General features: G+C 34.9%; 1 long non-coding RNA gene across 2 annotated transcripts in view; it reads left to right on the plus strand.

The window, feature by feature from the left end:
- Nucleotides 1–26,909, plus strand: part of LOC149409027 (uncharacterized) — a 374,037-nt gene continuing 347,128 nt past the window's right edge. For both annotated transcript variants that reach the window (XR_016305303.1, XR_016305302.1), the window contains exon 1: nt 1–59. This is a non-coding gene — a long non-coding RNA (uncharacterized LOC149409027). The remainder of the gene's footprint in view (nt 60–26,909) is intronic.

The raw sequence follows: 26,909 nt of genomic DNA on the forward strand, positions 1-26,909 counted from the left end.
CGATGACCCAAAAAGGAAAGAGTTTTTGGACGACCTATTCTCCTTTATGCAGAAAAGAGGTAATCTTCTATGATTCTATTAATTTTTAATTTATCTGATAGTATTAATACTCCAGCGTCTGGACGATGTAGGCCCTCTGATTGGTCAAATTTAAATTTTCTGTTTCGTTTAAATTCCGCTAACTTGAAAATTAAGACACGATTTGAAAATTAAGACACGATGCTCATAAAATTTTTGGATAATATCGAAGAAAATATGTTTTAGAAAGTTCACAATCCATTGGATTAATTACATTACAGTAAAAATTATCCACAATTACGTATTGAAATTCGACGTTTATCATTATTCACGCGGTGTAGCATGTAGGTTAATTTTTGATTCACGCGAAAGACACATTGTTCAGTGCTGCCAGCGTATATCGATTTCCAATCAATTCAAAAAGCCTTTATAGCCAGTTAGTGTCAAGCAATGTACAATGAGTTAGTTAGCGCCCTTTGCGGCAGCTGGACGCGTCATGCCGTCTTCCAACCGCTTTTTATTTATTTATTTATTTATTTAATACATGTTACATTGTTTCGAAATTTACATAAAGTAGATATAATGAATCACCATACTAGGCGGCTGCCTGTTTCATGGTGACCAATTGAGTGTAATTACTTTGTATGAAATATGAAATCTAGTGTAAACATATGAAATAAGTAACTATAGATGAAGCTAAAATTTTGGAAAAATTGTAATAAAAAGTAGAAGATAGAAATTAGAAAGGAGAAATAAGTAAATTAGCATTATATTGTAAAAATGTACATAATTATATATATAATTTTTAATATGTGTGCATGCAAGCACACATATGTATATAGCAGCAGACATACCTATATACATATAACAACACATGTATACATACACCCATATGACGCATCCTCACGCATATAAACAATATATACACCTCTATCTGAGTACTTGGAATAGGCTACTAACACTATAACAATCGCACATCAAAAAATTCCCGAGCGCTTTCCTGAAACTGTCGTATTTGGCTATTGATTTTATTTCTAACGTTAAATTATTGAATATTTTTGGAGCAAGAAAGTTAAATTGTCTTTGTGCCATTGAGGTTTTTATTGGGGGAATAGTATAATTGGATTTGTTGGAATATCTTGTATTATGGGTCGATTCAAAAATATTTTTTTTCGTATGTTTGAATTTATAGTAGGAGGATATGTTTTTGACGTATAAGGATTTTATGTTGAGTACTTTGAAGTCGTTAAATAAGTCCTTCGTGGGGTGAATATAGTGTACTTTGTAAATAGTCCGCATTATCAATTTTTGAGCTTTAATTAATGGATCTAATATCGTGTTAGAGCATCCTCCCCAAACTACTATACCGTAAGATATAATTGATTGGCATAAAGAAAAGTATACCGTTTTTAGTGTATTTTTATTTAGAATATTTCGTAATGACCTGAAGATATATGCCAGTTTCCGTATACGGTTTGTAACATTTATTACGTGATCTTCCCATCGTAGTTTATTGTCAATTATTACACCCAAATATTTAATGGAATCTACTCGTTCTAGTGGATTGCACAGACAACTAGAGTTATCTCTACAAGAATGTATTTTTAGTGTACGATTGATTGAAGGCTGACTCGGAATATTAAGACTAAACGTTATATATTTCGTTTTAGTTATGTTTAGGGTGAGTAGATTATCATCCAACCACTGTTTAATAATTTGCAACGTTAGATCCGCTCTATGAAATGTTTCTTCCCATGTCTTACTTTTTAGTACTAGGGCAGTGTCATCGGCGAAAGTGATTATATTGCCATCAATAATAGATAGTTTACATAAGTCATTGATATAAATGAGAAAAAGTGTGGGACCGAGTACACTGCCCTGTGGCACACCAAAGTTAATGCTAGTTGAGTGGGATGGTTTATGCGATGGTAGCTTAACACATTGCTTTCTGTCTGTGAGGTACGATTTGAACCAATCAAATGCCTTATTCTTTATTCCGATTTTTTTGAGCTTGGCTAGAAGGATTGGATGAGATACTGTATCAAATGCCTTAGCTAAATCCAGAAATACTGCCAAACATTTATCACCTTTGTCTAAGGCTTGTGTTATATGTGATGTTAGTTCTAAAATAGCTGAATCTGTATTTAGTCCTTCTCTAAAGCCATACTGGTTTGACGAGAGTATGTTATATGTTGTAAGATGGTCGATAAGTCTTTTTTTTACTATTTTTTCAATAATTTTTGATAGTGATGATAATATAGAAATTGGTCTATAGTTTGTTATGTCAGTAGGATTTCCGGACTTAAAAATTGGTTGAACTAGGGCAAGTTTGAGTTTGTTTGGGAATTCACCTTTAGTGAGACTGAGGTTAATGATATGTACTAATGGATGGATTATAAAGGGTTCAACTGTTTTTAGTATAGTTGAGGAAATTTTGTCATGATTGCACGAATGAGAGGGCTTTAACTGTCTAATAGTTTGAGAAATTTCATCGTAGTTGGTCGGGTTTAAGGTGAGTATATTATTTGTTTCACTGGCACATTGATTGATAATGTCGGCAAGGGCATTTTCATCGGTTGATGTCTTATTTAAAATCTTTGATGCTAGATTTTTACCGATATTGCAAAAGTATTCATTTATGTGATTGGTCACAGTGTCTGGATGGTCATTTAGGGAGGTGTCTTGGCCGTTGATGTTTAATTTATTGATTGGTTGTACTGGGTGGTCAGTGTTAGATATTTCTTTGACGATATTCCAAATTTGTTTGTTATTATTACCGACTCTGGACAGTTTTTCTTTGTAGTAGTTTTCTTTTGTGGTTTTAATGATATTATTACATATATTTCTGTACTTTTTATAAAATATTTGGGCTTGAATGTCTGGATTATTGAGTAAGTTTTTGTGAAGCTTGTCCCGTTTTTTAATACAAAAAATTAGGCCATCTGTTATCCATGGTTTCAGTTTTTTATTTTTTGAATTATTCACATGGGATTCTTCAGTGACATCCTCAATATGTTGCAAGAGAGTTTCAGAGAAGGTATTAAAAGCAATGTCTACGTCTGTGGAGTTTAGAGTGGAGAGCCAATTTTCTAAAATAATTTTAGAAGTTAGTTTCTCGAGATTAATGTGTTTCTTTTTTATATTACTACGTGACGTTTCGGTAGTGGGTTTATTATGCATAAAACCAATTGCTATTGAGAAATGGTCCGTTATGGTTGATTGATATATAATTCCCTTTGCATTTTTTTTTGATCGTAGAAATATGTGATCAATACATGAGTTACTAGTATCAGTTACTCTAGTAGGAGCATTAATATAAGAAATAAGCCCGTGTTGAGTCATGAGATTTTTATAGTCGAGTGTTTGTGATGCTTTTGGTTTAAGTAAATCTATGTTAATGTCACCGATCACCATTAGCTCTTCATTTGGTGTACAGTTAAATAAGGCCAAGTCTAAGGATTTAAGGAAGGATGAAATATTTTGGTGTTTAGGTGACCTGTATAGTGCAAGAATTGTGGTTTGGATGGTTTTTATTTTAAGGCAGTTGGCATTATCAATGAATAATTCAGAGATAATCGGGTCCAGCTCAGATTTTACATAGACAATTACTCCATCTGACTGTGTCTTATTATTTTGTGTATTGAAAACTGTAAATCCTGTAATGTTTTTGTGAGTGTAATTTGATTTGATCCAACATTCAGTTAAAATAATTATGTCAAAAATATTATTCAAATCGGCAAGTGTTACAAGTAGGTCATTATAGTTCTTATCAATGCTTCGAATGTTTGTTGAGAATATTTTTAATCGTTTATAGGGTTTTAGAATATTTATGCACTTTGAGGCATCATTGGTTTCAGTAGAAATCACGTTACCGTGGTTTTCTATTTGTAGATTAATATCAATCATTTCGTTTGACTAGTACCACCTAATTGTATCACGAGCATGTATGAAGAGTATGAGAAAGTGTGATAAATAGATAAGAACAAGGTTAGTGAACAAAGATGTAATTAGAACAGAGTTAGAGCATTTCCAGTAACTTTCTTTCCAAGATAATAGTATTGAGGTAAATGTATTAAGTGTTGTCAAGAAACAACCGCAAATATTAATACTGGTGAGAAATATTCGTGTTAATAAAAGTGGTATTATTTGTTTATATGGTGAGAATATCGAAAAATAGGGTAAAGCATTAGAATTTGTGACAGTAGTTATGACAAAACTAGAGGAATCTGTTAAGGAAGGTATGAACACATTATTTTGGGTAAATACATTATTGATGGTGGTGTAAATCATATAAAAACATGTGAGTAGGACAATACGTATGGAATGATCTACTGTTTTCTTATAGAATATTAAAGAGGCTTTACTTTTTACCAAAATTAATAAACTATGGTAAGAGTAATTACAAGATAGATTAGCAATTTTTGCAATAGTTATGCTGTTACAAGAAAGTACGAATATGTTAATTTGAATGGTTAATAAATGGAAAATAGTTGTATGGATCATACAAAAACATGCTAGGAGAAAAATATTTACAGAAAGATCTATTTTTTTCTTAAATAATGTTAAAAAATGATGTGTTTGGATGATAAGAAGTAAAATATGGTAAAAATGTTTAACAACAATATTAGCAGTTATTATAAAAATTATGTTCGTACAAGAGAAGAGAAATCTACTAAAGAAGGTAAGAATACATTATTTTGAGAATTTAAATTGTTAAGAGTGATACGAGACAAATAGAAACTTGCAAGGAAAATAATATTTACGGAATGAACAAATTTTTGCTTAAAGGGTACTGAAAAAACTCGAGTTTCAAACAAAAGAGATAAAATATAGTAAGAATAGTAAGTAGCAAGATTAGCAATTATTACAATAATCGTTCTGTTATAAGATAAAAATACTAAAGACAGTAAAAAGGCATTATTTTGGGTATATACTTTGTTACTAGAGATCCGGCACATATAAAAACTTACGAAAAAAAAGATATCAGCCGAATGATTATTATTATTATGCAGCACAGTAAAGAATGAAAATTGTGTTTTTTTTTTTTGTATTTTCAAGGGAAACGAGGCAACATCCCTTTGAAATTATTTTTAAAATCAGTGAATCAACATTTTAAATTAACTTACCAATTAGTTATCAGAACTTTATAGTAATGTGATTAGAGTGCAGTGTTTTAAAAATGAATAATCGAGAATTGTGCTAAAAATATATTTTAAATTCGCTGAAGTTGAACTTGGGACGAGAATCGGTAACTGTAGGTGGTACGCCAGATGTTTTCAAATGAATTCTTGGAAACTCTGAAAGCCCTAACAAGTGCACAGGGTAATTTATTGCGGAACAATGCACCACTAACACAATCACCAGGAACAAGTGTACAAGGAGATGAACTTGCCGAACGACACAGCGGTGTGCCAACGGTTTGTTATCTATGTGAGGATACTGTGACAGCGCTTAATTAGCAGCAGACACATACCTGGACGGATGACGAACCTCGTGCCGGCACTGTTGGTGGGCGCGGTGCACTCTTTCGCTGCAGCAGCTGGTCCAGTTTCCTCACCACCTAGGATTCTTGCTGCAGAGTCTCCATCTTCTACCTTGTCGAATGTCACAGCGGTGCTGCCAAGGTCTGGAATCCATGAGAGGACATTGTGTCAGCGCTCTATTAGCAGCAGACACATACCTGGACGGATGACGAACCTCGTGCTGGCACTGTCGGTGGACGCGGTGGACTCTCTCGCTGCAGCAGCTGGTCCAGTCTCCTCACCACCTAGCATTCTTGCAGCAGATTCTCCATCTTCGTGTCACCTGTTTCTGTACTTTATTTTATTTAACTTAATTTCAATTTCAATTTGTAATATTTATATACTTTTTGTAATATCTGCATTAACTGTAAAGCGCCCCTGAGGTGATATCTCACAAAAGCGGCGCTATACAAATCATCCAATAAATAAATAAATGTCAGTGTAATTTTTTAAAGTAATATATATTTATACAAATATATAATTATAAATAATAAATATAATATATTATTATCCACCATTATAACGCCGGCTGCAAAAATAACCAGTTCCACTCGATACTTAAATACGTAATTTATTATTTTTTGATATTACAACACCGACCCCATGCGCCGCCATGCGCTGTCAATGTTTGATATGTGTCATATGTGATAATTACCGAATTTTTATTTGTCGAAATCGTAATTCGCACAGAATTTCTTAGAGCGGAATGGCCGCAGATAATAATTCCTTCCGAAGGCGAAACGCGCCATTTTGTCTGTCGTCCTTTTCCAATCAAGCTCCTCGTCCCTGTCCCCCTCCGGTACGACTGGTACAATAATAACTCCGACCGTAGTTAATTACAAATAAATAAATTATTCAATAATCGGCCCGTGGGCAGATGGCACGAGACAGGGCTGCCAGCCACCTCATGCGTCTTGTCTCGGTCCTGCAATGAAATCTTAATCACGATTCAAAGAAAGTTAAATCAACTTTTGTTAGATTTAATGTGTTTACAAAAAGTATCGTCAATGATAAGGATGATTTAAGGTTTAAATTTATTAACTTCGCTCTGGTTTTATATTATACTATGGAGGTTACTCGCGTTAGTATACTATTTTTAAGATTGAACAATTGAAAAATTTGAGAAAAACAATATGGCGTCTTGTCTTCTTTTTAAAATATAAATTAATATTTCAAACAATGGAAATTTACACAAACGATGGAAATGTCGTGACATTACTGACAGAAAAAATTGAAATCTTGAAACACGGAATTTGCGCAGCTTGTGCACAAAAACTGCAAATTTCGTGCCTCAAGATTTCATCTTTTCTGTTTCAGGAAACAAACTTGTATTTTATGGTTTTTATTTGATTGTGTATTTTAATTTTAATATTGTTCACGGTTATTTTCACAAAGACTAGTACGTATTTTTTTTATTATTTGTTACGTATTTAAAGTGACCGATTTTAGCCAACCCTGTTGCACACCTGAGTGCAAAGAGTCGCTCCGAGTCGATGGCTTGAGTCATGATATTAATATAATGCGAATGGTTTACAAACTCGCTACACTTACCAGCGAGCCCGTGTGTAGAAAATAATAATATATGCCTTATATCTTATATTATAATTCCGCGAGTTAACTTTTGTTGTCTTCTTAGTGTTAAAAAAAAGAATATAACTTGTGGATGATTTATCCTTTATTAATTAATTTAAACAATACAACTTAAAATATGTAAGTACAATTTCAAAGGGAAACTATTAAGTGAACAACAATACGACAAGCAAGTGCTTGGATTCGATACACGGAATAGAGTGTCCTCTGGAAGCTGGAGTTGGGGTTTATATAGTCCATGCTGGTGCGATGGAGTGGGGCGTCATCTTCCTATTTTCGGGCTGCGTGTCAAAGCGTCAATGTGTCATTCCGATAATGGGGTTATTGTACCAGTGCACGTGGAACACGTGGTCTTTCTTAAATCGATCCTTTGTTTTGGGATTGCTGCGCGTGTGGCCGCGTGTTGTTTTAAGTTCATCTAAATGTTCGTTTGTTTATTAATGGTCTTCTCCAAGTAGCCGTAGAAGGGTACGTGTTGATATGTCGCTTCAGGGATTGTGATTAGAGTATATCGTCCCGGTGATTGTCCTTGTCCGGATGCAACTGCTATCCATAAACTATTAAGGTTTAATAGTTTATTTTAGGCGAGATGAAGTGCTGGTTGTAATGGGCGTGCTGCGATGTCTTCCTGTAGGTGAGGGTCGTCTTGGGTGGTTAACTCTCCCCCCCTAAAATTGAAACTCCTTCGCACTGTGAAGAGTTTATATCTTCTCCAAAGGATATATCCGATGGCCGTAATTATCAAGCAGCTGGTAAGTGTGATGTGTATAGTTCCTTCAAATCCCGTCGTGGTGGTAGGGATATCGAATTCTCTGCGTGGTTCTTGTATTTCATCTACATGTAGGATGGGTAGTTTTAGTACATGTAATTCTTCCTTTGAATATGTGATGAGTAATGTTTCTTGGTTAACGATTCTTCCCATAGTGAAGGTTTTGCCTTGTATACTGCACTCGTCATTTGTTACAAGTGCAGATTTGGAAATTACTATATTTTGTTGGTGTTGAGGGCATTGTGCTTGTAATGCTGTTGGTTCGTTGCGAAACAGGTACATCATATTATCTCCAATGACATGTGTATATTCTTCTGGACATATAATCTGGCGTAGACTACAGTTTTGTTCGCTGTGGTTTTCTAGTACGGTAGTTGTGCAGTCATCAATAGAGTTGAGTTCCTTGTTGCATATGCTGAGGCTGTCTGTAATAACTTGGCACTTGTGTGCATTATACATCTGCTTTCCATCTCTCAATAATCGTCTCGGTAGGAGGTGGGGTTGGAAACATTTATTGTTAGTTTTGGAAATGATGGGAATTATTTCGTTATACATATAAACGGTGCGTTCTACTAAAGTTAGAGAGAGAATAAAGTGTAAAGTTTGTTTAACTTTAACGAATTTAACTTGCAAAAAGCGTTGAATAATATCAAAATCTTTAGAAGGTAGTTGTTCAGGATTTAATAGATTCCATAAATACCTTCGGTTTTATAATGCTAGGGTGGTACATTCCATGAGAGGCAAACGTGATAGCTTCCGTAATTCTAGTTATTAACTCGGTAATAGTTTCCGTCTGATAAATCAAATGTGTAATCAACAAGTCTGTTTTATCTTCATAATGGTCATGGCTCATTTGAGACCAAAGTACCAATTGATTATGTGAAATATGTTTGCCGTAATAATCCTCCAATGTTCTTGAACTCAACGAGATTCTCTTTTCATTTATATTTTGGTTAGTTTCAATTCGTTGCACTAATTTATCCAAATCATTATCATCTAAGTTTCCCGTAATTCCTTTAATTATTGAACCGAGTCCGTTTATTAGGCCTCTTTTATTCCTATTTATAACTAAATTATCAATTATCTGATTATTATGATCTATTAAATATTTCAAACGTTCTAATCCTACGTGTGGTAAGGTTACATTGTTACATTTTATAAGTTTATCGTAATTAATTCCTAGTTGTTGCGATTGTTCAATTAGTTTAGATAAATCTAGGGTATGAATGACGTGCCACTGTCCTTCGACGGCTCGTGCATTTCCCAGGGGCGCGACGATGAAGTGCTCATTGTCTGCTAATTGGCGGATCCGTAGCGCTTGCGTCATGGCCGTCAGCCTGAAACAATTTAACACTGTCTTTGTGAATTGTTGTTAGGCCTCTCAGACTTTTATATTCAAGTACATTATGTGGTAGTATTTTAGTAATAGTGAACGGTCCTTTAAATTTATTTTTATGTTTACCCCGTGCGGTAACCTTTATAAGTATCTGTTGTCCCACGGACATTTCTTGCTGCGTACGTGCTTTGTTTACTCGTTCGCGTGTTTTATTTTTTGTTTTATGCTGTAAATCATGTATCAATTTTTTGAGTTCTTTACATTGATTTGCGTGGTCGGCTACGTAGCTTTGGGTAATCACACCATTAGGTTGTGGTACTCTGTTCCCATGACAAAAATGTACCTCGTTTGGTGTATGTTTAGTTACACCATGTATGTTATTATTATAAGCATTCAAGGCTAAATTAATTTGGGTTTCGGATGTTACGTTCGGTATTGCCGTGCGTATTAATCTCAATATTTCTGTCAGAGTGGAGTGAAAGCGTTCTATATCAGCTTTTGATTGTGAATGACCAGTAGTAGTCACATGTGTTTTAATATTGTACGTTTCTAATAACTCTCGTGTCGTAGTGGACGTGAACGTGGTTTCACGATCTAAATGTATTTCTTTCGGTATACCGATTAACGAAAATATTTTAACAAGTATTTCACATATGGCGACATTGTTGTCGACAGTGATTAAAGTACAAGATGCCCATTTAGAGAATCTATCTACAATGGTTAAGAATTTTTGACGTCCGAAATGGTAAGTATCAATCTGCCATATTTCCATTGGACAATTGGGGGTAACGGTAGCCTCTAATGGGGCAGACTTTGGGTGTCTTTCGTATTTAGAGTTTTGACATATTATACATGTTTTTAAAAAATCTTTTATTTTGGTCCGCATGTTATTGAAATAGTGCGTCCGTTTTATTTTACTAAGTAAGGCATCTAGGCCCATATGACGTTGGTTCTCGATATGCGTCGAACGAATTACTTCTTTTTGTTCTTCTAAATTTATGGGTTCAATCTTAACATTTGTGAAACGTATTAATTTTAACGAGTTCTTATCAATATTTTTTCTATAGCATTCGCTTAAACACTCATATAGTCTATCATTATTTATAATTACTGCGTATTTATCCTTATCTTAACATGTTTTAATCAATTTTAAAAATACCGCTTCCGCATTTGCTAAAGGAATGCACCATACAAGGTCCGTACCTTTTTCTTTAGCTCTTAAACTATTCTTCTCAATATCGCTTAATTCGATAAAAATCCTATTCATACGCGGGGGTGGGTGTTCGTTACGAATTGGGATTCCACCCTCATGGTCATCCACATTGCTATGCACGGTGTCAGTGACACTCTGGGCACCCGAGGTGGCTTCTACTCGTAATGAATCGTGCTCCTCACCGTCCTCACTATAATGAATTTCGACCCTTGAAAGTGCGTCGGCTACATGATTATTACAACCTCGCTTATGTCTAATTGTATAATCATATTCTTGGAGTTTAAGTCTCCACCTAGTAAGTTTAGCATTGGGTTCTTTCAATTTGGTTAACCATACTAACGGTTGATGATCCGTTTCTATAATAAAATGTTTACCATAAATATACGGACGGAATTGCTGGAGGGACCATAGTATACCAAGCAATTCTTTTTCCGTCGTATTATACTTGGTTTCCGTTTTCGACAGTGTCCTAGAAATAAAGGCAATAGGTTGAGATTTTTGGCTCAACACAGCCCCCAGAGCAATGTTACTTGCATCTGTGGTTACAGTGAATTCTTCGTTAAAGTCGGGATATTTTAATATTGGGGCATTCATCAGTAATTCTTTACATAGCCTAAATGCATTTAGAAACTTTTCGTCTTGGTTATTTATTTTTACGTTTTTTCGGGTACATTCTGTGAGTGGTTTCGTCACTCTGCTTAAATTTGGGGCGAATTTACGGTAGTAACCGATTAGTCCTAGAAAAGATTTTATATCCCTGACTGTCTTTGGTAAGGGAAATTTTCTTATAGCATCAAGTTTTGCGGGATCAGGTTGCAGTCCATCACCATTAAGAATATGGCCTAAGAATTTAATTTCTTCCTTGACAAATTCACATTTATTGATATTTATTTTTAAATTTGCTTCCCGCAGGGCGTTGAAAACTATTTCTAAGCGCCTGAGGTGTTCTTCTTCGTCGTTGGCATATACTATAACGTCATCTAAATATACCAAACATATTTTCCCTATGTATTTACGTAATACATTATTCATCATACGCTGAAATGAAGCAGGAGCATTTTTTAATCCGAATGGCATTCTAACAAATTCGTAGTGTTGATTAGGGATAGTGAATGCTGTCTTTTCTATGTCTTGATCAGACATTTTGATCTGGTGGTACCCACTTGTCAGATCTAAAGTTGAAAAGTATTTATTACCATGTAACTGTGAAAAAATGTCTTCGATGTTTGGGAGCGGAAACTTGTCACTACGTGTCTGTTCGTTGAGTTTCCGATAGTCTATGACCATCCTCCACTTTTTTATACCCGATTGGTCGAGTTTTTTCTCGACGATGTGGACAGGGCTTGCCCAAGGCGAATCGCTTGGTCGGATGATTCCATCCTTCAGAAGTTGAGCGACTTGTCTTTCAACTTCAAGCCTCTGTTCATACGGTAATCGATAAGCGCGTTGATACACGGGCTCTTCTTTAAGTAATTTTATTTCATGTTTTACATGAGGTGAGCAATTAACTACCAGTTCTTCAGAGAATAAATCCCTATTTTTCTCCAATAACTCATCAAGTTTACTCATATCCATTACATGGAACAACTGAACTTGTTTGGTTGGAGTTTTTAAAATATTATTTGAGTTGTTTAAAATTAATGTTGCATTCATTAATTTTAACATATCTATTCCCATTAACACATCGTATTTATGGGAAAAGTCAAAAATATAAAAACGCATTTCAGCATTATTATTGCTGAATACTTTTCTCCAAAATGGCGTCACGACTGTACCTCTATGGGCGGTCGTAGAGTGCGCTGTTTGTACAGTAAACTCTTCATTTATATATCTACAGTCACGAAACAATCTATTATATACATTTTTAGTCATGAATGATTTGGAGCTTCCCGTATCAATCAGAATTTTCATATTTAATGGCGCTACTATATATGGTAGGCCATTATTGATATGATTCAGGTGGATTAGGTTTCTCGGGGAGATTCTTGGTCTTCCCAAAAATCCGGCCGTTCCTGATCATTGCTGTCGGTATAGAATAGCTCCTGCGCCGTACGTCCGTTGCCGAGGTCGATGACCGGGCCTTTAGGAGGTCGGGACATTGGGGCCGTTCTCATACTGACATCACCGGCACGTGTCTGGTGCGTATTAAAATTGTTGTTGTTATTTCCGTGCCACGGGCGGTTTTGTCCGAACTTATTATTATGCGTTTGGTTATTATTATGCCACGGTTTATTATTATAATTATTGTGATTAAAATTATTATGTGGTTTAAACGAGCTTTGCGTTTGCGGAGTAAAAGGTTTATTTGATTGTTGTCCTGGCCGCATAAAATTAGATGGTCCTGCTTGTGGAAACACAAGATTTTGTTTAGACCGCTGGTGGAGCTCGCCATGGGCCTCCAACATTCTTATTTCTGTGCACAGGGCATCATAATTTTTTGTTAAGTTTGCGCATTTAATGTGCGTTGGCATGAGGTTTACTAAAGTATTTCGAGCCGTATCTTTGTATGGTTCCATCAATATGTGAGCACTAGGCCCTCCATATTGATCGGAAATTTTAATTTTAATCGAAAAGAGAATTTGGTTGATTTCATGGATCGTTGAGGAGAAATCCTTCTGACCGCGGTTGAAGTTTATCAATTCTGTTTGTAATAACGTCACAGACTTATTGTCCCCACATTCATTTTTCAATGTTTCTAATATTGTTTCAATATTGTTATCATGATCGCTCATGAGAATTACGTGAAGTGCTTTCCCACGTAATCTTGAGATTATTTTCTCAACATTATTTGGCGTATTGCCGTTTCGAGTAATATACCCCCTGGCTGATTTTATAAATAAATTAATATCTTGGGGAGAGCCACTGTACTCCAATATCGATTCCGAGTATTGGGGAGCGGGCCTCTCATTTGGCTGTGCCATTTTAATAAATTAGAAATATACGAAGTGACTTTTAATTAAAAAAAAATAGTTTTCTCTCTAACCTTTTGGATAAGGAAGGGAAGGGATCTATCGTACGTATGGGATAGACGATCAATTGAAAAATGTACTCACAGAAGTATTGATGCGATGATCTTCATTGCCTAGTTAACGAATTTGTTGGTGTGTGGTCCTCTTCGCGTCGAGATATTAAAGAATATCTAAGAAGTCCTGGCTACGGCCAAGTTTAACAGCTTCTTCGAAATGACCCACGTACTGGGCGCCAGTTAACTTTTGTTGTCTTCTTAGTGTTAAAAAAAAGAATATAACTTGTGGATGATTTATCCTTTATTAATTAATTTAAACAATACAACTTAAAATATGTAAGTACAATTTCAAAGGGAAACTATTAAGTGAACAATACGACAAGCAAGTGCTTGGATTCGATACACGGAATAGAGTGTCCTCTGGAAGCTGGAGTTGGGGTTTATATAGTCCATGCTGGTGCGATGGAGTGGGGCGTCATCTTCCTATTTTCGGGCTGCGTGTCAAAGCGTCAATGTGTCATTCCGATAATGGGGTTATTGTACCAGTGCACGTGGAACACGTGGTCTTTCTTAAATCGATCCTTTGTTTTGGGATTGCTGCGCGTGTGGCCGCGTGTTGTTTTAAGTTCATCTAAATGTTCGTTTGTTTATTAATGGTCTTCTCCAAGTAGCCGTAGAAGGGTACGTGTTGATATGTCGCTTCAGGGATTGTGATTAGAGTATATCGTCCCGGTGATTGTCCTTGTCCGGATGCAACTGCTATCCATAAACTATTAAGGTTTAATAGTTTATTTTAGGCGAGATGAAGTGCTGGTTGTAATGGGCGTGCTGCGATGTCTTCCTGTAGGTGAGGGTCGTCTTGGGTGGTTAACTCGCGAGAGTTATTGTTGCCGGCCGCGTGCCATCTGTGGAGAACTAAATGCACTATGGAAGATGAGATGTATTCAATTCATCTTATCTAAGCTCGAACATCGTCATGTAACGTTACATAGTAATATACCTTCCTATTTATTCTAATTCATGTCATTTCTTTTTAAAATCATTAATTCACATTTTGACAGCCTGCATTATTTGCATTTGATTTAATTTCATTTTCCTAATATAGTCACCCGAAAAAAAAATATATTTCACTGTGACTAATTCCACGGCATACACGGCTTAGGTAACCAATACGCAGAAGTATCAGATATTTTTAATAGCACCGAAAGAACTAAAAAAAGCATTTCACATATTTATAGGAAATAGTTATTAGTTTAAATCCGGATTGTAAATTTCCGTTATTATTTTTTTTATATTCTAATATTTACCGTGTAAATGTTTTGTAATCGTTGTAAAAAATGCATCATTCTATATTTAAAGGTAGGTATCTAATTTGTAATGCAAATAAATAATCATATTTCAAGGTTTCGGCTTCTGCTAAAAAAAAGAGATAATAACTGAATGAAAATAAATTATTATGAAATTCTTCTAATCTGCCAAGTCTCTCAATTTTTGTTCAGTTCGATTTTTATTACTTGCTTTAGAATGCGACATTACAATAATAATATGTTTTTACATAAAACAATAACTTTGTGAACATCGATTTTATTTGACATATATTTTGCCGACCCGGTTTCGCTTGTGCCGTAGATGTTTTAGGGCAGTATAAATAATACTCTACTGATAACTGCCTGACAAAGCTACAGACGATTCCGGTTCTGCTTGGAGATAAGGAATTGTACTTAACCTTAAAATTAATAGTCTTTTGCTTTCATCCAAGAGAATCGCAGTTAACGAAAAAGTAATTCATTTTAAGGTACAATTCTCAATCCTTGAGTAGAACCACATCACAAAGTATCTGCTTCTTGTGAAAATAGAATAATATGTAAATAAAACATTTAAATAGTATTGTTATTTTCTGTTGTATTTTTATAAGACATATATTTTATTCCACCTATGCCAAATCTAATGATTGTTTTCTCTTGTTTAAGGTAAGTCACTTCGCAGTAATTAAAATATGACGAATTCTCCTTTGCTGATAAGGTCGGTAAGTAATGAAAAATAAATTTAAAAAAAATATATTAATAAAAGCGCACGTTCGTTAACCTGAAGGATCCGACCAACTACAATTGTAGTTGAAGGAAAATTCTCCTACAAGCCGACCCACTACAATAGCAGTTTCGAGAATTCGTCATGTTCATCTCCAAATATTGAGTTAATTTACCGGTAAATTTTCGAAGTAAAAGCTTCATACTCTAAAACTGAATGTTTTCTATCATACCATTTAAAGAGGAACTCCTTTTTACTTACAGTGATTTTTTAATTAATTTTTTTGTATCCATGTATCCCTTCACAATTCATCAAACTTTTTGTCACTCGCATACAGTCTCGTAACGCGCGTCGATGTATGCGTGAAGTCCCGTTGCCGCGAGTGTGTTTACATTACAGACTGAGTTATTGCTACTTGCGGTGAACATAATTGTTTATTAGAATTTTTTATCTTTATAGCTAATAATAAACTGTTTGAGAAATGTGGAATCCTTTGTCCAATATAAGATAATCTTGTTAATATTTACATTAGTGAAGTGATTACTCTAGATTTACCATTTTATTTAGGAACATTTATTCTTCGGGTGTCTTCAAAAATATTCCGTTGCGGTGCATATACTTCCATGGTCCATTTTTTTATTATCTCCAATAATTTCACATAAATAGTTTGGGTTTTTAATTCTTAAAAATGAATAACGAAGACATCGAAAACTTTGTGTTAGATTGTGATTCGGACTTTTCCATGAGTGACGATGAAGACTATATTCCAGAAGATTTGGAGAGTTTAGATGAATCATCAGAAAACGGAGATAATGAAATTGACATTTCTGGTTTGGACGAACAATCCTCCCCTGATATAAATTTTATGAATTTCTCGCCAATATGGGAAAATTGAATTAATTTCCAACCTGAAGAACACAATTTTAATCAACAATCTGGTTTAAGAGATTGTGAACTCAATCAGGAGAGTAGTGAAGTTGAATTTTTTGAACTTTTCCTAAATAAAACTGTCGTGGGTTGCATTACAACCGAAACCAACAGATATTTTGATACTGTAAAATCACAAAAAGTATTTGCTCCAAATTCGAGTTTACATAAATGAAAAAATGTTGATACAGAGGAAATGTATGTGTTCATTGCCCTGACTATGCTAATGGCAAGAAGCAAGAAGGGAAAAATCCGTCAATATTGGACACTAGACAAGCTCATTTCATCGCCTATATTTGGAGAAACCATGTCAAGAGATCGGGATTTATCCATTTTGCTTAAAATTTGCTTAAAATTAAAAATTCATGCTTATGCTCCATATCATACTGTACAGAAGTTATAATAATTTAAGTGTCCGCAGCGCTTAATACTCTTATGGTTACCCTATCTAATATGAACACGATGTCTTGTAAGTGTATGTGTAGCCGGGGGGAAAAAAGCGACTGCGTAGTAAGAAATCAATAATTGTAATCAATGTGTTAATAAAACGGCAGATAAATTTTCATAAGATGACTGACAAAGGTACATTATTTATGTGTGAAGAAAAAATTCTTCGATATTATAATGAATAAATAAACAATGAGTGATTATATTTGGAGTGGCTGCATTTTGAAGGTAAATTTGCTTTTACATTTAACATAACACAAAATCAGAGACTAAAAACCTAATTTTCGATATACGTATACAATAAAACAACCTTTAAGAATGCCATAAAATAAAATTTATAACTTAAAACCTGTTTGGTGCAGCTGTATAAATTTTTAAACAGTGACACAAAATTTCAGAAAATCATGCCGGTCCAGGCAACCAATTCATTGAGATCCTTCCCGGTTCCTAAGGGTTTTAAGAGAGTAACAAGATAGTAAATTTAAAGTTTTGAAAAATTACCATCTCCTGCATATTGATAATGCCTTCAGAGGGCGAAACAGCTGTCACGCGTAATAATAATTACACAGCAGAACTTGTTTAAAAATAAACTGTTTTTATAAACCCAATAACAATATTATTGAATATATAAAAAATAAAATATAAAATTTTATTTACTGTCTTGAATCGGCATCTACATAGTATTACGATAAAAATGTCTTTATCAAACATCGGAAGCTTCGGTTTACAAAATTATAATTATTACAACACATTTTAAAAAGTTTGAAGATGACCGTATCATGGTGAAATAAAGCAATAACTTTGTGAACATCGCTTTTATTTTTTTACACCTTTTGCCGACCCGGTTTCGCTTGTGCCTTAGATTCTTTAGATTCGAAGCTACAGCGCTAGGGAACCTGAGGGACGATTCCGTTTATACTTGGGGATAAAGAATTGTCCTTAATCTTAAAATTAACGGCACTTTCGCTTTCATCCAAGAGAATCGCAGATAAGGCGATGCCATACGTAGTCATGCAAAATCATGTGTTTTTGGTTTTAAAATTTGGTCGCCTATAATGTTTCAGATGCTTTAATTAAATACTGCGAGTAGAATTACATCAGAATCAGTTCGGTTCAGTTCGTAATATAATTTACTTGTGATTAAAATGTAAACTAAGTGATTTAATTGTAAATTATAACTTAACCTCGAAATAGACAACCTAATAATAAAAGTGTTTTCATACTTCAAACAGGCCCATAAAAAGAAGAAAATAAATTTGGCTGACACCACTGGCATTGGCTGACACCAATTTTATTTTCTTCTTGTTATGGGCCTGTTTGAAGTATGAAAACACTTTTATTGTAAGGTTGTTTATTTCGAGGTAAAGTTATAATTTACAATTGAGATGACTCTTCCTTTCACCCTTTGAATTTAATTTTTTTTTTTTGTAATACCTAAGTGATCTTAGGCCACTGGCATTAATTCTCAAGTAATATATATACATTTCTATAAAGACAAATGTACTTGGTTAATTAACACGCCGGTTACGACCTTCAACGTAACTCCCTCGTATTTAGTTGTAATTAAATCCCACCAAACGTTGTGTGATTTTTTTCTTTATGGTATCGGGTTTTTAATTACTTTGTTTGGTAACCCCGAGTTCTCTTTAGGACAGGGATGGAGTCAGAGATGTTAATTTCAAAGTTAACGAATCGAAGTTGGATCAATATACCTAAAGCCCCCGTTTTCTCCATACTGTCTATCTCTCTTAATCTGATCTCCTTAGAAGTTCACCTAAGCCGTCCTCCCGACCTGTCATAAAACCTTAATACACAATACAAAAAGTCAAATATAATTTGTTAGTAAATTACAATCATAATTTGTTCTCCGGGGCCCTCTGGATTGCCGACCTCTCCTACTAGATGGGATAAACATGAGACTAATTTCAAGCGTGTTAGTAGAATTCGGTTGTTGCATATATGACGAACTCGGAATATTACTTTGCTAGCAAAATCTGGCTCCTACCTCCTGCAAGACGTGAGAATGATCCGTATCGATCTGGGTTTGGCATGATCATTCGACCCAATCTCCTAGTAGGTGCCTCAGTCACCGTGTTCTAGTCAACCATTCTTGTGGCCGTCACATACTACGTTCAAATCTCGAACAGAGTCCTCACGCTTCCAGATTCCAACCCCTCCTGGACTACATTTACTTAGAACGAACCGGTTTCGTTCTATATGCAAAAATATACTTGCGGCTGAAACTTTGGAATTGTAATGAGAATTGTAGTCGATATCGAATTCAGTAAGAAAATCTCTATACAGTTGCACTTTTAGAAAAACCACGACTTTTTTGGACGCTAATTTCAGACTATTGTTCGAACTTTGGAAGCAGTTTTTCGAGGCTCTATGGGACCAAACGGGCTGAAATTTTGTAATTGTGATGAGAATTGTAGTCGAAATAGAATTCAGTCAAAAAGTCTCCACAAATTTGTATTTTAAGAAAAATCATGATTTTTATGGACGCTTATTTCTGACTTGGGTTCGAACTTTGGAAGCACTTTTATCAGGCTCTATGGGACCAAACGGGCTGAAACTTTAGAATTGTGATGAGAATTGTAGTCGAAATCGAATTCAGTCATAAAATCTCCATAAATTTGTATTTTTCATCAGGCTCTATGGGACCAAACGGGCTGAAACTTTAGAATTGTGATGAGAATTGTAGTCGAAATAGAATTCAGTCATAAAGTCTCCATAAATTTGTATTTTTAGAAAAATCATGATTTTTATGGACGCTTATTTCTGACTTGGGTTCGAACTTTGGAAGCACTTTTATCAGGCTCTATGGGACCAAACGGGCTGAAACTTTGGAATTGTGATGAGAATTGTAGTCGAAATCGAATACAGTCATAAAATCTTTATAAAATTGAATTGTAGAAAAATCATGACTTTTTTGGACGCTAATTTCAGACTATTGTTCGAACTTTGGAAGCAGTTATTTTTAGATATCGCATTAACACCAATCACTTTTGCACCAATCTTACTTAAGTTAATTTTCTTCCTGATTTTATTTTGTATATTTTCTGAAGATTCGTCAGCATTGTTCGATGAAACTATTAATTTATAATCACTTTCCAATATTTTATTTTGGTTTTCATCTACTTTGCCGTATCCAAATGTTGGTTCAATTATTTTTCCCTTTGCAAGATAATTAATCAGATAACTGAAGAGTTAGATGTCCCATCCAGTTGAATATAGCACTTGTTTTTGTTGTAATTAAGTTAATTTGTTCTTTATTAAATTTATTCACTTTATCTTGAATACAATTCAATAAATCATCAATTGCCTCCTTCGCAGAATCCATGAATTGATGTGGATTCATATTTTTTTGAAGTAAAAAACACCGTTTTTTAATAAAAACCGTAATAGGTTCTAGATATTTAGGATAAATTTTAAATTTCGTTATGTTTCACTGTTTGTTAATTGTTTAATTCACTAAATTGTTGTGTCTTATTGTCCTTTTTTCACAAACAATGAAATAGAGCACAGATTCACTTTTTTAAAGTTTGAAAACGCACAAACAACGCACGATCGTAAAATCAATGTATTCTGCACTTTTTTACTGCTAAAATATAGCTTTATTTGCGTTTATTTCTTTAAATTAGTATGAGCAAGGATGAAACTTCAAGTCTGTAGGTAGATAAAATTATTATATTGATTTGTAAAGTTATAAATTTCAGAAAGGTTTACGAGACACAAAACGGTAGTGAATATAAAATAATACCATTATATCTACTTATTGCAAAAACATGTTCAAATTAACATACTACCACATAAACCGATTTAACTTTGCGATGTAGTTTAACTCTAAATAACTCCAAATTTTTAATACGTTTTTAATGCCATCTGGTGTTAAAATTAGACCCGCATCGACTAGTAAAACTCGAAAATTTAAAAAAAAATTAACCTTTTAGATAAACACAAATTAGGAAACTGCGTAAAATTATGGTGCCATTTTTACTCGCGAATACTTCGGGAGGAAATTTATTAACGGTGTAATAGTTTTACCGTGAAATTAACTGAGATAAGTTGATTAATCAATTTTGAACATTTTATAACCTTAATTTTAATTATGAAGTCACGAATAGTGTTTTGTATCTGTAGTCTAAAGTGACGTCTCCTGCACCGTGTGACGCTCTGCCGTAGATTTCTTGTTTTATGTGCCTCTTCGGTTGCGTTCACCGCTTTTACAGTGGTACCTGCTTATCACCACACGCCCTCCTGATGTCATCATCACTGCACGAATTGATTTAACTAACCCGGAGCCCTTCGCGTCCTACCTACAGGTGGATCTCTTCCTGATGCATATCCGGATCCGGTTCTTCACTGTCCTCTTCAAACAAACCCAAAATATTGACGGTGGAACGTGCGGAAATTCCATCTCGTCTCTCCTCAGACACAGTCCGTTCTCTGTCAGGCATCTTCCGCGGGTCAAGCACATGTCTTGGTATGCCATCTACTTCGATGTTGTTGACTGAAGTAAGACCTGTCACCCTTCCATGCACGATGTGCATCTCCCATCTACTGGCTTAACCGCAAGAAGATCGCCCACTTAGAGCTCAGTCAATACTTCCTCTTCTATATTCACTTGCGCAGAAGAGTGTCTCCACGAGTAAGTGTGAACTATACTAGACAGCGCAATACCTCGATCATCCTGACTTTTTGCAGCCAAAGATTGTACCGAAACACTGCCTGCAGGGGATCGCTTCCACTTCTGGCTGCAGTTCTCTTTATTGTTTGATGATGTCGTTCAACTATACCATTTCCAGCTGGTCGGTATGCCGCTCAAAATCTTTGACGAACATTCCATCTCTTACACTTATCTGTAACACTGTAGGAACAAAATGCAGTACCATTGTCCATGAGAACTACTTTGGGCGGGCCTCTTTCCCGAAACACTTCTTCCAAATGTCTGATCATCGAAGCTGCATTATCTGACTCGATTTCCCGCCACACGGCAAATCTACTCGGACCGCAATCGATAAATGTGAGTAAACATTTCCTACCGAAATGAGTAACATCAACTGCCAAGCGACTCCTGGTTGTCACAACATTAAGATTACCCGCTTCATGGGATGATGGTGGAGGGTCAATTGTCCTGCATTGTACGCAGGAACGCACGCATCTATCGACGTCCTTTCTTCTCGCCTCGGGATCGACCAGCCGGGCAAGATGAAGCGTTCACTTTACTCCAAAGTGATGCTGAGCATGAAGAGTTTCTACGCTTAAAGCACATGTTTGCTCACCAGTTCCACTTTCAAGTCTCTCCCACCTATCTTCACACTCTGAGGAGTCTCTTTCACAACGTTTCCTGTCATGGCTATTCTTTGCCCAGGTCTTGCAAACCCTAGTAAGTACATCAGTTTTATTTCTACAGGAGAACAAGGGTGATCGACAATGTCAGATCAAATTCTTCTACGATCTCCTTCATCAACCCCAAGCGTCACTTAACGAGCATCTCTGACACGACTACTCCCGGTCAGTGTAGATCTCACCCAGCACAAAACCGTCGCCGAATCTGTAATGATCTCTAGAGTTTGAAGATTTCACTTGAGAGTCAGATTTAATCGCTTAAGGAAGGAAAAGTACCAGCATTTACAAGACTTAAAACAGACATTAGAAAAGGATTACCACTCCTTTTACGATAACCTTCCGCATCATTAAAATCTTTAAAATGCATCTAAATAGACTGCCTCGACATATACATGCATTGTTGGGTTTTATTTTGTGAATGAAAAATTCCTATCTCTCAAATTTTCCGCTAGGTTGTTCATAAAACTGTTCGCAGAAAAGTATGTATCTGTTGTAAAATACGTATCTCCATTCTCGGTTTTTATGTAAACTTCCTAACTCCGATTTGAAATAGAAAGCCTTAACTTACAAAAGTTTAATGATTGAAAATAAATTTCGAAATATATTATATGTTCGAAACATAAATAAAAAGAATGAGCCGTCTTTCATTTTTTTTCACTATGAGGTTTTTTGTGCCTCCTGTAAAATTTTACATTTGGTGGTTACGCATTCTACGAATTAATGCGACGATATGGAAACATAGGTTGAATAAATGTCGTGATTTTGATCTGCATCGGCTGTTAGTTTGGTATTTATGTATAATTTGCAAATACGATGGTTACTCTGAAGATCGAGTTGACAAGTTTTTCGAAATTTAAGGCTTTAGGAATGAATAATGGAAAACCAAACTAACTAATCGCAAACGGCGCAAACCACTTTTGCTCCCAAATCCAGATTTTTCAATTTCACATGGTAAAATACACGATTTGTTAATAATGATCTGGAAACGCTGCCCGCAACCCTGTATCTGACTCCAAAAGTGCAGATTAAAATAGATTCAAGGGTTCAAATAATTTTTTAAATAAATAATTTTGTTAATGCCGCCATTTACCTTGAAGTATCTTCACTTTACCAATGTCGTATAGTTCTACCAACGATAGCGAAGTATGATTCAATTCATACACTTACTCAACTGTGTTTAAATTGCCTTACCGTTGATACCTCCGTCGTATTTGTGTCACCTTTTAAAGGTTTGAACACAGCTCTCAGTTAAGCTTTAATCGCACCACTTTTTATAAAAAGATTCCTTTCGATAACTTGTTGAATTTTGACCTAATTCTAGCGTGATTGTATCACAACGTTCAACGTATTCGTACAACGGATACCAAAAACGTTTCTCAGATTGCCACTAATCTTCTCATATATATTTGAGTTTAAAAAAAAAATAATACAAGTACAATAATAATATATTATATTTTTTACGTACACTCTCCTAATATATATGAGAGTATTAGTGCAAAGGAGTCAAATCATACAATGTCCAGTGTGTTTAATAGATATAGTGTATTCTACGCTCTAAGTCATATCTTCTCCAAGCTTAAACTATATAAACGAAGGAACCTGCCTGGTAAGAATTGTTTGTATTCCTGTTTCGAAATACGTAAATAGAGTCTAGAAAACCATTTTTTAATTATTTTTTTAACCTGAAACTGTTTGATAATGTCTTCAGAAGCAAAACAACAGCCACGCGAAATAATAATTATACGGCAGAGCCTGTTTAGAAATACCTACGCTGTTTTTTGTGAATTGAATAATAAATATTATTGAATATGTAAAAGAAAAACTTAGTCATATTTTTATAGCGCCCTTGTGGTGATATTGTCATAAAAACTGCGTTGTACAAATGATTCAATTATTATTATTTGAGTGATGGATATATGTCTCTCATTGGCAGGACTATGCAATGTTATATGTATCTTATGATGTTATGATATTGGCCACTGGCCACGAGGGCATCGTTTTCAATTCCATAATTTACGACTTCATATTCTGGGCTGCATCTTCTGCTACATTAATGCTCGGAAATACAAATGGCTCTGGAGAAATCTGACGTCGCGTCGGAGACAACATTGACCGTTAATTGCTCATTTGTTGGTATTTTCCATTCGGACACGTCCCTTTCGGCCAGGGCAGAATATACCCCCGCCCCTAGAGGTAAATGCACCTCAGTTTGTGTTCAGGTGTGCAGGTGGAAGCACGTGGTCGAGCGCGAAGCAATTAAGCGTTTTAGCAACCTTAACACGATTGCCAACTTTTTACGAGTTGATCGGGGAAATAAAAAAGTTTGATTGCCAGCATTTTACGAGTTTATCGGAAATTAAAATATAGACTACGTTTTTTTAAAATTATTTATTATTGTGAACAGTTTATAAATCCAGTGAACATCATTGTGAAACTAATTCGTACCGATTTTTCGATTAATTAAAAAATGGGTTGGAATGATCCCAGTGATAACATCGAAGCCAAAATGTTCGACGATAACACATTCCGATGCCTGGCTGAGGTAAATTATTTAACTTTTTACTATTTTTTACTTGACTCATTTCAATGGGTGTCGGAAAGAGACGGAAATATGCAGGTATTCTTCGTCACTTATCTCTCGTCTCGCCAGTTTCTCCCGTTTTATGACTCTTATGATAATATCCTTACAAGCACAGTTGACGTTATTATTACGTTTGCAAATTATTCTCATAATGTGACTTCATCGCAAATTATATTTATCTGGTTATTTCCGAAAGAGGTGAGAACAAAATTTACCTACAACTTTTTATAGATTGAGGTTTTTTTAATACATTCGGTAAAATTGAACACTTTACTTGCATTTTAAAAATATTTTAATAGACCAGCGCCGTTATAAGTATATATGTACGTATTATAATAATATGAATACTAATGTGTCAGCTTGCGCACAGTATCAAACTCATATTGTAACACTGTTCTTGTATTATTAAAAAAACGTCTCGGTTATAAGTATCTATGTACATATTAAAATATTATGCATACTAATGAGTCAGCTTGCACACAATATCAAACTCATATTTTTAAGAGTGTTGTTATATTTTTTTATAGCACGTATTTGCCACATTAATGATTTAATAGTTAGGTTAGGTTTACCTAGTTTACCCTTACCTAGTAGCAGTGGCGGTTCGTGGTCTTTTTAACAGGGGGTTCAGAAATTCAAGAGAAGAAAAACATATCTAATTAAAATTTACTTACTGTTGTCCTTCGTCAAATAGTCGAATACGGCAGCAGTCACACAACTTAAATAAAGTTAGTGGGAGGGGTACCTACATATTATTGTTTTTAAATCACTTCACTAGACACAAATATTAGATAATGAGAAAAGTTTTATAGGAATTAAATTGTTTAATGTTTTTATAGCACTCAATGTATGTTGCTAATTATTATTGTTTTTTCGAGAAGAATAATTTCGTAGAATATACATATAATAGATATTTAAAACATTAAAAAAAAACAAATAAAGGTGGCACGAAATAAATTTACTAAGTCTACTTCAATAGGTAGTAGATTTGCAAATGCCATAAGCAAACGGTTGGAGAAATGCAGAAACAAGAAAACAAAAATATGTACAAAAATGACTACAAAGTTAAATACCATAATATAACATAAAAAATAACACTTGCTTCCCTAAAGGTCAAACGTCGACCGCGAAGTTCTCGGGTTTCTTAGGTTACATTCGTCAATGTTCGGAGGTCACGTGATAACATAACGCGTGTTCGGCGCACACAATTTGTCTTACTTTTGCAAAGAAAGACCAAATATTGTATATGTCACCGTCATAGGGATCTGTACCGGCTAAAATTCTTTTGTATGAAGAGTTTGGCGCGGATTTCAACTCGCACAAAATTTGGAATATGTATCGTATTTTTCGGTGGCGCGGGTATTGAAGGCGAAATTTTAATAGCGTGCTATCTATAATGTGCTTATATTATTATAAAACAAGTTTGTTTTATTTTCTCATCTTTTTAATGGGGGTTCGCCGCACAAACGCACTTTAGAGAAAACCGCCACTGCCTAGTAGTAATTACGTGAGTTTGAGAGAATGATAGCGCGAATGCTTGTGCGCATGGTTTTAATAAAGGCGCCATTGCTATTCTGTGGTTACGGGTGACAGTCGGGTGTATGTAAAGGGCTAATTACAGATATATATAACGTACGTTATGAATCGGAGCTGGAATTCTTAATTACTTACCCTAATATATAAAGGATACCACAATTAATCACCATAGTTTAATTGGTTAATCTGATGTTCCTCTAAGATCAATGTTGTTTATATTTTACTGGCTAAATTCCCTGGCAGAAATCTTCTTCTTGTTTTGAAGGTCAAGTGTGCAAAATTTCATCAACCTCAGAATTACATTTTTAAACAAATCATATCCACGAAATTTCAATAATATATAGTTTGTATATTATGCTGTCCGTACATACTTATCATGAATTTATGGACATCATTTTTGCCTTCCAAGCAGTTGACCGAGTTCAATTATTGGCCATGGCATTTAAAAAAATATGTATTTTATCTTTTACTTTAAAAGTTGTGTTTAACTTTATATGGCGTGATTTTTCACGGATCTAGGAATTCAATCGAAAAACAACAAAATACCAACAACTTGTTTGTGGAGAATTTGATTACAAAAATGTTAATTATATGTATGATTGATGATGTTATTTTTTTTCGTAAC

The sequence above is a fragment of the Hesperophylax consimilis genome, unplaced genomic scaffold (genome assembly GCF_061612785.1).
Source record: "Hesperophylax consimilis isolate HC1 unplaced genomic scaffold, BYU_Hcon_1.0 scaffold_38, whole genome shotgun sequence".
Lineage (NCBI taxonomy): Eukaryota > Metazoa > Arthropoda > Insecta > Trichoptera > Limnephilidae > Hesperophylax > Hesperophylax consimilis.